This window comes from Triticum urartu, chromosome 6, assembly GCF_003073215.2.
Source record: "Triticum urartu cultivar G1812 chromosome 6, Tu2.1, whole genome shotgun sequence".
In the NCBI taxonomy this organism is placed as follows: domain Eukaryota; kingdom Viridiplantae; phylum Streptophyta; class Magnoliopsida; order Poales; family Poaceae; genus Triticum; species Triticum urartu.
The window spans coordinates 538,282,698-538,296,047 of NC_053027.1; the positions used below are offsets into that span (position 1 = coordinate 538,282,698).

A 13,350-nucleotide genomic window follows, 5' to 3' on the forward strand; every position below is an offset into this window, starting at 1 on the left:
TGGTTTGACTGGTCCACGCCATCATGGCAAAGGAGCCGGCAAATAGCTCCTCTCATTGGCAAATTAGCTTGCATCGGCGGCGGCGCTCTGGACGAGGCGGGTGCTAGCGGGGAGAGGCTGCGCCATGCCTTGGAGCAAGCTGGGGTGTCCGCGCGTCTGGGAAAGCAAGCACGGACACACGGGATGGCCGAAGCTTCGCCGGCAAGGACGGGCGGCGCTATGCGGACATCGAGCTAGATGGCACCGGGAGGCTTGGGGAGAGGGGAGAAACGACCAGGGGCTCAACTCTAGCACGTACGCGTACTCATACGCGACGGATAAGCACCTGAGCGACGACTGCATCGACGACAGCGGGTGGCGGACCACGGGCTCGCGGCAGGGTGAGCTCGTGGACGAGGGGCTTCTTGGGGAGGACGCGTGAGGCTTAGGTAGGACCACGGGGAGCTTAGGAAGCCGACAGGGAGAACCGGAGCTTGCAGGAGGAGGAGATCGCGGTGCGGCGGCAGTCAACGGAGTCGAGGAAGACGATTTGGGCGTCAGCGATTTAGGGCCTCCGGCGTTGCTTCCTTTGGTGTGGTTTACTACGACGATGAGGTGGAGCGCTTGCACATGGCAAGCCACGGAGGAGGCCTATGCCGCTACGGGCAACCCGTGCTGCTCCCGACAAGCTGCAGCACGATTCCCTCCTACCAGCGCAGCAACATGGACACCCAACCGGCACAGCGACAGAGACTTGCGTGTTGTAGAGCCCCTCAAGCGCTAGCTCGGCGTCATCACCGTCGGCATCCTAGCATGCCACCACAGTGCTTGTGCAGCCGGTGCACTCTAACTGCTCAATGAAATGGCCATTAGAGAGAGATAAAGGAGGGAAGAAGAGATAGGATGAGTAGGATAGAGAAATACAGCCACTTGGACTATGACCGGTCAAAAACATGCCAAGTCAGTTCAGAAACCGCTTTTGTTGTGTCAAGGGACAAAATTTGTCGGGTATTAAAAAGTTCGAGGTGCAAATTACCCGGTTTTGTAGTTGAGGGACTAAATCTAGACTCCGTTAAGAGTTGAGAGACAAACAATATACTTTTCTCTTTTATATATGAACGATGTTGTGCGGTTCTTATATAACTCACGCTGTATGAAATCACAACAAGTTGCTAGTTCGCGTGGCAAGCAGCCTTCGCCTATAGCGTGAGGTCCTGAGGTCGAGTCCTCGTAATCCTTCGTATCGCTTCAGTACTCATAGTCATCACTAAGTGGTCTACGGATATGGATGTAATTTGTATCATTTCTGATGTTCATTGTATTGCCATGATTTAAGATGAATAGATCAAAAGTTTTCTCGCAAAAAAAAAGGTCATGTGGTCAGTATAAGTGAAAAAGAGCCCAATAACATAAATGCACGGTCTCTTCCTCACTGAAAAGCTGCATAAAAAATATCCACCACACTAGTAACACGCACGCTTTGCATGTTTAAATTAAGGAACATTGATATGTGACACAACATCCATCATATAAATAATATTGGATCTTAAAAGATATTGAACATTTGAAGTGACTTGATAAAATAACACCTAAAAGTTCAACATTTTAATATCCATAATGAGCAAAACAATAGCTAATAGTCCTTAAAAATACTCATCAAACTCACGAACTACAGTGACAAGATACTTAGAAACTACCAGTACTTACTGGGACAATCACGATAAACGTGATTCGAATCACCACACAGTGTGCATTTCCCATAGCCTGTCCACCCCGAATATATGATTGGACGGTCAGGGTGAGGGCAGTCTCTCTGGCGATGTTCCGTAGCACACCGTGGGCACACAGGGGGGCGAGAATCGGCTTCGGTCACGGGGCAGTTAGATTCTGAGTGTTGAAAACCACCGCATCTTGGACATCTCGGTCCAGTGTGAGGAACACGTTTGGTGCTAACGCATTTGCCTCTGGTGTGAAAAGCTCCCCCACAGTTGTAACAGGGCAGACTCGGGCAATCAGGTTTTCCATGGCTCACTTGGTGGCACTCGCGACAAGCTGCAGGCGACTTGCTGCTGCTGCTAGCACCGGTGGTAGCCATCAGCGGCCGAGCTACAAAAAATAAGTTGGGGCGGGCCAAAAAAGATTAATTTCTGAACAATACAACTAAGTACTGTAGTCATTGGTCAGTGAAATTTATATTGCTACAACGATACAGCCTGTAAATAAATGGTGTCATTGGGGAAAGAAAGAAAATTTCATATGCGGTGCCTCCGTGCCTGATTGGTTAGGTCGATTCTGCTCTTTGCCTGGGTCAGCCTGCTCGCCGCTGTGTGCTGGCAACTACAACCTGGGGTCATGGCCACGCCGCCGGGGCAGATCAGAAGATGGTTGCGCACTCGCTGCGGCCGGCTGCCTGTCTACTGGACCTCTTCGCCTCCTCAGCAGCTCTCCTCTATGCGGCTGTGTCCTAATCCGCCTGAATCGGGGGTAGAGCTGATCGGCAGAATGCTAGGCAGTGTCGGGCCATGGATGGATGAGAATGAGACCAGTCGGTGCTGGATGGAATGCAGTAGTGCTTTGGTCTGCTAGTGAATTGGGATGACATATGTAAAGAAAAAAGCATTATTTTTTCTCCATGACTGGCGGGCCCTCGTGAAGCTCCACGAGTGATAGCCATGTCTATCAGTTTTAACCAAATATCAAAATGTAACCCAAGCACGGGCTAGTGGAGAAACAAATTGGAGCGCACAAGTGTTTACTAGTCATAAATCAACAAGGATCCGCAACATTTACCATCATACACCAAGTAATCGCAAAAAAAAAAAAACATAAACAATATCCCCTGTCGTCCGGAAAGCTCACCTTGCAAGCTCGCGCGTGTGCGAGACCGCGGCGGGCGTGCTCCGGCACGACGGGAAAACGGTGGCTACGGGGTAAATTCCAGGAAAGGGGGCGGGGAAGAACGGGAGCTCACCACGGGCTTGTAGGACACGAAGCGGAAGCGAGAGATGCCGCGGAGCGACGGCGTGGGACCCTGACCCGGCGGTGGTCCTCGGGAAGTAGAAGGCGAGGTCGAGGAGGAGACTCCCGTGCTCGCGGATACGCGTCCGAGCCGGAGAGAGACGGCGGCGACCTTCTGCTGTGCAGCCCGCAGCCGCAGGAAGAGGGTGCGGCGATGACCAATGACTACAGTACTTAGCTCGGCTCGGCCATGGCGTCGGCGAGGCGAGGAGGCACGTTACCTGCGCGGCGGCGAGACAGGAGGGGAAGGGGAAGTGGACGAGGAGGGCTAGGTCTAGCACTAGGGGTAGTTTTATAGGGCGCAGGGGCTTGCTCCGGCCGTCAAATCAAGCGATGGCCGACGTGGACACTGTCGATGAGCTGCCGTACGGGAAGAAGAAGAACAGTGATCGGCGTTGGTGGGCTTGCTGGGCAATTTCGAATAGGTAAGAGGTAAGTGGGCCTCCTCTTCTCTTTTTAGTCTTTTCTGTTTTCTCTCTTGTCGGTGTATTAGAGTAGGGGTACCCTAGTATCCCGAACTTGTGCACGGACAGTCGCAGCATCCCGCGGCAAGGCTTGCCGGGTGACCGCCAAGGTCCTCCGTGGTTCCTTTGGAGCCATTCAAAAACAAAGTGTCCAAGCCAAGAAAACAAGACCCCGGCAAGAGGAGCTTGCCGGGAAAGCCAACAAAAGCATCCCAAGGCCCCGGCAAGAGGAGCTTGCCGGAAAGGCCACCCAAGGCATTGCGAGGAACTTGCCGCGGCGCACCACGCGCCCCGGCAAGGCCCGGTGAGCGGCAAGCTCCCGGGCGCGACAAGACAACGACAGCGGCAAGACGCTTGCCGCGGCAAGCCACCTCCCTGGGCCCGCGCTCCAGCACATCCACCAACGTGTCGCTCTGGGGCCCTTCCAGGCGTACGTGGCGGGAGGCTGTGCAGCCAGCGGCGTGCGGTGGCAAGCGGCGCTGACAAGATCGCCATCGTGGCGAACGGTGGCGTCCCTGGCGGTCCCTTTTCGCACTGTTTAGGCGACACAGACGGGCATTTAAGGTCCTTGTCCCCTGCCGTCAGGGTTAGGTATGATACACTGTAGCAGGTAGCTGTGCCTACCACAGCACCTTTCCATTTTTGCCCTTTACCTCCGTTGCCACCTGTCGGTAACCCCTTGAGCATATAAAAGGAGGCCCGTGTGCAACGTAGAGGGGGGTTAGCTAGTTCGAACACTCACGCTCGGTCTTGTTAGCTACGGGTGTGTACTGTAGCACTCCGCGCTCCCGAGCAAGAAATCAATACAAACCACAAAGCAGGAGTAGGGTTTTACGCATCCATGCGGCCCGAACCTGGGTAAATCGCTCGCGTGCATCGCCTCGATCCACTCTTTCGATCTCCGCCCCCGCCGAACCGAAAGGGACCCGGTCCGCCGGTCCCATAGGTGCCCGTGGATCAGTACCCCGGCATCTTTGGCGCGCCAGGTAGGGGGCGTCGAAGTTGTGTGAACCAGATCCGGCGTTCTCGCGAGCTAGATCTTCATCATCTTCATCAACATGCCGCCGAAGAAGAAGGTTTCGGAGGCGGCTGCTCCGTCCGCGCCTTACCCACCACGCCGGGACAAACGGCTGATGGGGGCGGCGCCGGCGGAAGAACGGGCGTAGACGAGGGAGCTCACGGTGCTGCCAGGTCCAAGGGCGAGGCTGCGCTGCCCATCGGCGGACGTAGCCGGCTCCCACAACGCAGGGCGCACTCCAAGACCTCGGCGTCCGTACATGCACCGCGCCTGTCTCAGGAGGCGCGGGACCGGCAGCGTCATGGTACTCACGGTACCATGCGTTTGCTAGACCAAGATCGAGGCTGGTGGATCTCGGAGCGCTCAGGACCACCATGCACGCCAACATGCTGGCACGAGCGAGGCACGGTCGCCTGGACAGGATATTGCTCCTTCTAACGTGGAGTTAGAAGTCCGAGCATATCCCGCTCCTCGCACCGTTCGCCACCACCACCCGCCACTGCAGCAGAAGCTTTGGCGCGAGCTCAGCTGCTCCTAGACTACCCTCCAACGGCGGACAAGATCGACAATTGGAGGGCAACCATCCAGAGTCTCATCGGCTTCGCCAACGGCGACACTCCACGGCAACCGAGCACGTCGCAGCCGCGGCAAGCCAGCCAGGCACGAGCCGGAGACGACAAGACTGGTGGGGGTGCAACTACTGTGCACTCTCCGCCCCGAAGGCCGAGATCGCCGACTCGCCGGATCCACCTCGACAAGCGACTCCACCGCGTCATCAGATCCGCGAGCTCGTCGCGATCAGCGCCAAGTTCTTCAAGAACGACAACAAGAGGACGCTCGTACTCGCATCGAGTGCCGAAGAGAAGCGCGGCGTCAATCAGACCAGCGCGCTGGGCCCTCTGTTGACATGCATGCGCCAGGGGAACCAGGTGACTTGCCGTACGCGGTAGGTTGCCCTGCGTTCACTCGTGAGCTGCGGCAAGTCCAGTGGCCCAGCACGAAGAATTTCAAACCAGATGTACCAGAGAAGTACGACGGCAAGACGCATCCGTGTTCCTCAGCATCGACACCATCACGGTGCAGGCTGCCGGGGGGCGGGACGACAAGATCCTTGCCAACTACTTCCCGCTGGTGCTCAAGCCCAACGTCAGGTCCTGGCTCATGCACTTGCCGGATAACTCCATATCCTCCTGGGCTGATCTATGCCATCAGTTTGTCGGCGCCTTTACAGGCGGCCACAAACCTCATGGCCAAGAGAGTGACCTTCATCTGCTCGCCCAGAAGGAAGGAGAGCCCCTGCGCAAGTACATTCAGAGGTTCAGCCGTGTACAGTATAACATCCCAGACGTCCACCCCGCCGCGGTCATCAGCGCGTTCCATCAGAACGTGCGTAACCGCAGGATGCGGGAGGAGATGGCGATGTGCAGGATAAGAGACGTCAGTGAGCTGTATGCCCTGGCCGACAAGTGTGCACGTGCTGAGGAAGGGAGGAAACTCCCCGGAGAGAAGACCGGAGCAGAAGGATCTGACAGTGAGGATGCCACCCCGGCAAAGAAAAACCGGCGGCGGAACAGGAAGAAGAAAGGCAAAGAGGTGCTAGTCGTTGAGCAGTCCGACAACAAAGGTGGCGCCAAGAAGGCCAAAGTTGGTAGCTCCGGCAAGGAGGTTGCTGCGTGCAACAACTGCCAGGCTGTGGCAGTCGCCGACAAGCAGGACGGCTCCGACAAGCAATACTGCAAGATTCATCGCACCAAGGGCCATGACCTCCAGAGTTGCAAGAAGGTCGAGCAGCTTGTCCAGCAGCAAAAGGCTGAGTACGAGCGACGCGACAAGGAGAGGGCCCAAGGAGGTGCTGGAGAATCCGGCAAGAAACGCGTCGGCCGGGGAGGACGCCGCGGCAAGGCCAAGCAGCGGCAAGGAGACAGACCTCCCCGCGGCCACGACAACGATGAAGACGACGACGACGACGAAGACATGGATGATGTTGAGACCAGTGAGCAGGAGTTTCAGAAAGCCACAGAGGTCTTGTGCGTTGACGGCGGTGCTTCTTTGCACACTTCACACCGCCAACTCAAGTAGTGGGTGCGGGAAGTCAATGCAGTGGAACCACCTGTCGAATCGCGCAAACTTCTGAAATGATCCAGCACGCCTATCATCTTTGACATTGAGGACCACCCTGATCGCACAACTGCGGTCGGGTGCTTGCCGATGTTGGTTTCACCAACTATCCGCAACCTCAAGGTCACTAAGATGTTAGTTGATGGCGGGGCCGGCTTGAACCTGATCTCCTCCGCTGTACTCCAGAAACTCCAAATCCCTGACAGCGAGCTCGAAGAGACCGGCACATTCCAAGGAATCAACCCGGGAAGGAGCAAGCCGAAGGGGAAAGTCACGCTGCCCGTAACATTTGGCAGCGAGCTGAACTTCAGGACTGAGAGGGTCACATTTGACGTTGCCGATATTCCATTGCCTTACAATGGGATACTTGGCCGTCCAGCACTCGCCAAGTTCATGGCAGCCTCTCACTACGCATATAATATGCTGAAGATGCCAGGCCCGATAAGCGTCATCTCTGTCGCTGGCGACAAGAAAGATGCTCTTATCTGTGCCGACAAGATCTACCGGGAAGCAGCAGCCGCAGCAGAGCGCGAGTCACTTGCCGCTGAAGCTCCCGGGGGGAAGAAGACCAAGTCCGGCAAGAGTTCTGATGCCCACTCCGGCAAGCGCACCTCTTCGGAGTGCTGCGCTGCCGTCGAGGACGCACCATCGAGCTCCACCGGCAAGTGTAAGAAGATGATGGCAGCTCCGCCAGAGACGAAAAAGGTGTCCGCCAAGGAGGACGGCACTGGTGGTACCTTCACCATCAGTGCCACTCTCGACCCTAAATAGGAAAGCGCGCTCGTTGCTTTCCAGCGGGCGAATGTCGATGTGTTTGCGTGGCAACCGTCTGACATCCCCGGTGTTCCCAGGAAAGTGATTGAGCACCACCTTGCCGTTTGTCCTCATGCGCGGCCCGTCAAGCAGAAGGTTAGGAAACAAGCAGTGGAGCGCCAAGAGTTCATTGCAGAAGAGATCAAGAAATTGGAAGCAGCAGGCCTTGTCAGAGGAGTGCTCCATCCCACGTGGTTGGCCAATCCTGTAGTTGTGCGCAAGGCAAACAGGAAATGGAGACTTTGTATCGATTTTACCGATGTTAACAAAGCTTGTCCCAAAGACCCATTTCCTTTGCCGCGCATTGACCAGATTGTTGACTCCACAGCCGAATGTGATTTGCTTTCATTTCTTGACGCATATTCAGGATATCATCAGATCTTCATGGCAGAAGAGGATGAGGAGAAGACCGCATTTATTACTCCATGTGGCACGTACTGTTTCGTACGAATGCCTTTCGGATTAAAAAATGCTGGTTCAACATTTGCAAGAGTAGTCCATGTCGCCCTTGAGCCGCAAATACACAGAAATGTGGAAGCCTACATGGATGATATAGTGGTCAAGAGCAAGGACAGGGCAACTCTGATTCAAGATTTGGACGAAACCTTTGCAAATCTGCGCAAGATCAGCCTCAAGCTCAACCCAGAGAAGTGTGTGTTTGGAGTTCCCTCCGGCAAGCTTCTCGGGTTCTTCGTGTCTCGGCGGGGAATTGAAGCCAATCCCGACAAGATCAAGGCCATTGAGCAGATTGAAGCACCCAAGCGCGTCAAGGATGTACAAAAACTTGCCGGTTGTGTGGCTGCTCTTAGCAGGTTTATCTCTCGGTCTGCTGAGCGCGCCCTGCCGTTTTTCAAATTATTGAAAAAGGCAGGTCCAATGAGATGGACTCCGGAAGCGGAGGCTGCGCTGCAAGACTTGAAGAGATACCTGTCCTCCCCTCCAATACTTGTCGCACCTAAGCCACAAGAGAAGTTGCTGCTGTATATAGCGGCAACCAATCAAGTGGTTAGTGCTGCGTTAGTAGCAGAGAGGGAGGCAGATGACGAGCCAGCAACCACGGCAAGCGCATCCAGCGACAAGCAGGGGGCTTCCCCGACAAGCTCTGGTCCCGACAAAGATGGATCTGCGCAGATGCGAGAGGAGACACAGAAGAAAATGGTGCAGCGCCCAGTTTACTTTGTCAGTTCCCTCCTGCAGGGGGCTAGGTCAAGGTACTCTGGCGTGCAGAAATTGCTTTTCGGCCTCCTCATGGCCTCGAGAAAGCTGTGCCATTACTTCCAAGCACACGAGATCACAGTTGTCACTCGCTTTCCGCTAAAGAGGATACTACAGAATCCAGAAGCGACAGGCAGGATTGTTGAGTGGGCACTAGAACTGTCAAGCTTTGGCCTCAAGTTTGAGAGCACTTCAACTATCCAAAGCAGAGCATTGGCAGAATTCATAGCAGAATGGATGCCAACACCAGATGAGGAAATTCCAGAAATGAGCATCCCCGTCAAGGAAGCAAGCAAAGAATGGCTGATGTACTTTGATGGTGCCTTTTCGTTGCAAGGCGCCGGCACTGGTGTGCTGCTTGTCGCACCCACCGGAGAGTACCTCAAGTACATAGTCCAGATGCACTTTCCCAAGGAGCAGGCAACAAACAATACTGCAGAGTATGAGGGGTTGCTTGCCGGTCTCAGGATCGCGGCAGACCTTGGGATCAAGAAGCTCATTGTCAGGGGTGACTCACAGCTTGTCGTCCGCCAAGTAAACAAGAATTATCAGAGTCCGTTGATGGAAGCTTACGTTGACGAAGTGAGAAAGCTAGAAGAGCACTTTGACGGCCTACAAATGGAGCATGTTCCAAGAGCTCAGAACGCCATTGTCGATGGCCTGTCAAAGTGCGCCGCACTTAAGCTACCTGCGGAACCAGGGATCTTTGTGCTCAAGCTGACTCAACCGTCCGTAACACCATCAACTGGACAGAGCAAAAAGAGGAAGTTGATTTCTGGTGACTATTTGCCGGTAGAGCTTCCCGAAGCCGCCGCCAAGAAGGTCCCTAAGATCAACGCCGAAGGCGCTGAGGAGCAGTCTGCTCCGGCAAGCCCTAGGGTTTGTTCCATTGAAGCAGAAGCTCCTGATAAGTTTTGCTCCGGCAAACTTGTCGGGGAACGTCAAGCTCCGGCAAAAACGCAGCTTCTCGCCTTAGAAGCGGATGTTCCCGCAGCAGCCAAGACCAACACCAAGAGCGCTGAGGAGCAAGATGCTCCGGCAAGCCCTAGGGTTTGTTCCGTTGAAGCAGAAGCTTCTGACAAGTTTTGCTCCGGCAAGCTTGTCGACATGGAGGCATATGTGGCCACCACATTGGCGCAAGAGCACTTGTCGGCAAAGCATTCCGGCAAGGTTTCTTCTGGCCAACAGCCCTCCAGGATGCAACTGCACAAGTAACCAAGTGTGAAGCGTGCCAGTTCCATTCCAAGCAGATACACCAACCAGCTCAAGCTCTCCAGACGATCCCTTTATCCTGGCCATTTTCGGTCTGGGGGCTCGATATCCTCGGCCCCTTTCCCCGAGCTGTCGGGGGCTTTGAGTACTTGTACGTTGCAATCGACAAGTTCACAAAGTGGCCGGAAGTGGAACCAGTGAGGAAGGTGACCGCACAGTCAGCCATCAAGTTCTTCAGGTCGATTGTTTGCCGCTTCGGGATCCCTAACAGGATAATCACCGACAACGGCACACAATTCACGAGCCGCACCTTCATGCAGTACGTCCAAGATCTTGGCGCCAAGGTCTGCTTCGCTTCTATTGCTCACCCGAGAAGCAACGGTCAAGGGGAGAGGGAAAATGCTGAAGTGCTGCGCGGGCTCAAGACCAGAACTTTCGACAGGCTGCACAAGTGTGGAAGAAACTGGATCGAGGAGCTGCCGGTGGTTCTTTGGTCGATCAGGACGACACCAAATCGAGCCACTGGCCAGACACCTTTCGCTCTAGTCTATGGAGCAGAGGCAGTTATCCCCACGGAACTCGTATACGGGTCACCTCGAGTGCTCGCTTATGATGAGCTTGAGCAAGAGCAGCTGCGACAAGATGACGCGCTGCTCCTTGAGGAAGACCGTCTTCAGGCTGCTGTGCGAGCTGCTCGCTACCAGCAAGCTTTGCGCCGCTACCATAGCCGCAAAGTTAATGCCAGAAGTCTCGAGGAAGGCGACTTTGTTCTTCGGCACGTTCAGTCCACCAAGAATTCCAACAAGTTGACGCCGAAGTGGGAAGGCCCTTACCGGGTGAAACGAGTCACTAGGCCTGGCGCTGTCCACCTTGAGACCGAAGATGGAATTCCGGTGAGCAACTCCTCGAACATTGAGCATCTTCGTAAGTTTTACCCGTAAGGCGCGGTTGCCGGAACCTGTTCCGGCAACCACCTTTTGTACAAGTCTTGCCACTGTTGCATGTAATCCTTTGTACAAAGCCGGGCGCAGAACCCGTGCATAAATAAAGCTCATGTGCCCCGTGCATTTTGTCGATTTTATGCTTTCTATTTTTTGGCATATATGATCTGACAATTTGTGCAGCACCTACTCCACGGTAAGCAATAACGAGCCGTAAAGCTCCATATCTGTATTGTCTTTTCTTTCTTTTGAAAGGAATGTTCCCCTCGCCCACAAGTTTGCCGGGGGAGAGAGGAGAAGATGATGGTATGGACCAGGCGTCGTTCAAGAAAGTTTCGCCTTGCCGGGAAGCAAACAACAGAAAAGCTAAGTTGCCAAAGTTTGAGCAATCAGATTTTTTAAATTTAAGTTATTTCCCTTGAACGACCGCACTTTGTATGGAAAACCTGTGCGCGGAGGAACCAACTCGTAGCTAGTTGCGCCCTTACTTTGTTTTGAGTCCGCTCAACAAATTAAGTGAGCTGCTAGCGCCCTTACTTTGTTTCGAGTCCGCTCAACAAATTAAGTGAGCTGCTAGCGCCCTTACTTTGTTTCGAGTCCGCTCGACAACTTAAGTGAGCTGCAACTAGTCGCGACAAGGTTTCTTGCCGGTAGCGGCACCGCCAGCAGACTGCTGACGTTCCGCACTCAGCGCTCGCGGCCAAGGTGCCTGCACCGGCAAGTTCCATAAAAGCGTAGGGTAAAAGCATACAAAGCAAAGAGTCAAGTAAAGGGAATGACATTGCAAATAATACCCAGAATAAAGTTATATTACAAAGATAGCTTGTCGCAGCTCTAATAGATTGTTTTCATAACATGATAAACAGCGACAAGGAAAGAAGAAATGGGCGGCCTAATCTACGCGATCGCCTTCAACCCTCTTGATCCCGCTCACCTTGTCCACAATGGGTGCGACAAGGGCTTTGAGCTCCTCCAGATCAGCCTCTGGCGGCAAGGTCCTGAGGATGTTGGTGAGGCGGAGGCCCGGATTGCGGAAGGCCACCTTCATCAATACTTTCGGGAGGGCCCCCGCGCAGATCCTGCGCGACTCGTCAGCCAGTTGCTTGGGGATCCTCTCCCGGAGTCGCTGAAGGGCCGTCGCCACGCCCTTGAAGAATAGAATGAGCTTGGCGCTGGGTTGGAGGTTGTCGTCGGAGGGATACCCGAGATCCTCCATCCCCAGTTGCGCCAGCTCCTTGTCGATGTCCGTGGCGGCGTTCACAAGACTCTCCGTCCAGTGCGTCACGGTCTCCCTGAAGGCGTTCTGGGCGGTAGCAGCACTCTCCAGCAGCGCCTTGTCAGCCTTGATTTCCTCCTTCAAGGCCGCCTCCCGCTTCTTGGTGCTGTCCAGAGTCTTGGTCAAAGTTGTTAGCTTCAACTCAAGATCCACGTTGGAGACCTTGGCGGCGCTGAGCTCCTTGCCCTTCTCGGAGAGATCGGCCTCCAGCCGCGCCACCTTCATCTTCAACTCCTCCTTGGCGGCCTCGGCGGCGGCGGCAGCGTCCTCCGCTTGCTTGAGGGCTCCACCAAGTTTCTCCTCGCGCGAGGCAAGCTCCTCCTCGTGGGCGTCAAGATTGACCTTCCGCTGCGCCAGCTCGCCCTCCTCCGCGGCTAGCTTCACAGCGGCAAGTCGCTGGCGCTCTTCGGCTTCAGCCTTCTCGAGGAGAAAGGCCTTCCGCGCTTCAACGAGCTGCTCCCGCTCCTCCGCCAGGGATCGGAGGGCTTCCCGGTGGAAGCCCCCGAGCTCTTCCGCGCGCTTTTCAATGTCTGATCCCGCCTTCGCGACAAGTGCCTCACGGGACTCCAGCTTGGCCTGTCGCGCGCGGTAGAGCGACACCAACTTCCGCAGCAACCGCTCTTCTTCGGGCTCGTTGCTGCTGCTGCTTGGCGCGTCGACCAGCGTCAGCCCCGCGGAGGCAAGCACTTCTCCGTCGAAGATCTCCCCCTCGGCCGGCGCTCTGGAGCTTGATGCCCAGGGAAGATTGATGAAGACGTCGTCGCCGGCCTTCAGGTAGACGCTCGGCTGGGGCTCTCCGGAGCCAGGCGCTGCAGCAGCGGCGGACGGGTCGGCGGTCGGTGTAGCGTCTGACGCTCCTACGGCCTCAGGGCCGTCAGTGCGATCGCCGGACCCCTCGCCAGTTGCCGCGGCGTCGGCCTTAGCGGCCTCTGCGCCGGCGGCATCGCCAGCACCGGTTGCCTCGTCGGCGGCGACCTCGGTTTCCATCTGCTCCGCAGCGGATGGATCTGACGGCCGGAAAAGGGGGAAGAGTCAAGTAAAAATCCAGCAAAAACTCAAGAAGATCAAAAGAAGAAGAACCCAAGGGAAGTTTCGAAGCAAGAGGAGTACCTGCACCAGGTTCTGCAGTTGTGGTCTCCGCCGTCGGGGGGCCGCTGGTGCTGTCCTTTACCGGAGATCCCTCCCTTGCCGGAGACTTCTCCCTTGCCGGAGAACCCTCCCTTGCCGGAGACTTCTCCCTTGCCGGAGAACCCTCTCTTGCCGGAGACTTCTCCCTTACCGGGAAGCCCTCCCTTG

At 55.4% G+C, this 13,350-nt stretch overlaps 1 long non-coding RNA gene across 1 annotated transcript; it reads right to left on the reverse strand.

Moving 5' to 3' along the window:
* Positions 1-1,490: 1,490 nt before the first annotated feature.
* On the reverse strand, positions 1,491-3,254 carry LOC125512759. The gene is made up of 2 exons (XR_007285527.1): positions 2,951-3,254; positions 1,491-2,085 (listed from the first exon to the last, which is right to left on the reverse strand). It is a non-coding gene; the product is annotated as an uncharacterized LOC125512759 (long non-coding RNA).
* Between the last annotated feature and the right edge of the window lie 10,096 nt (positions 3,255-13,350).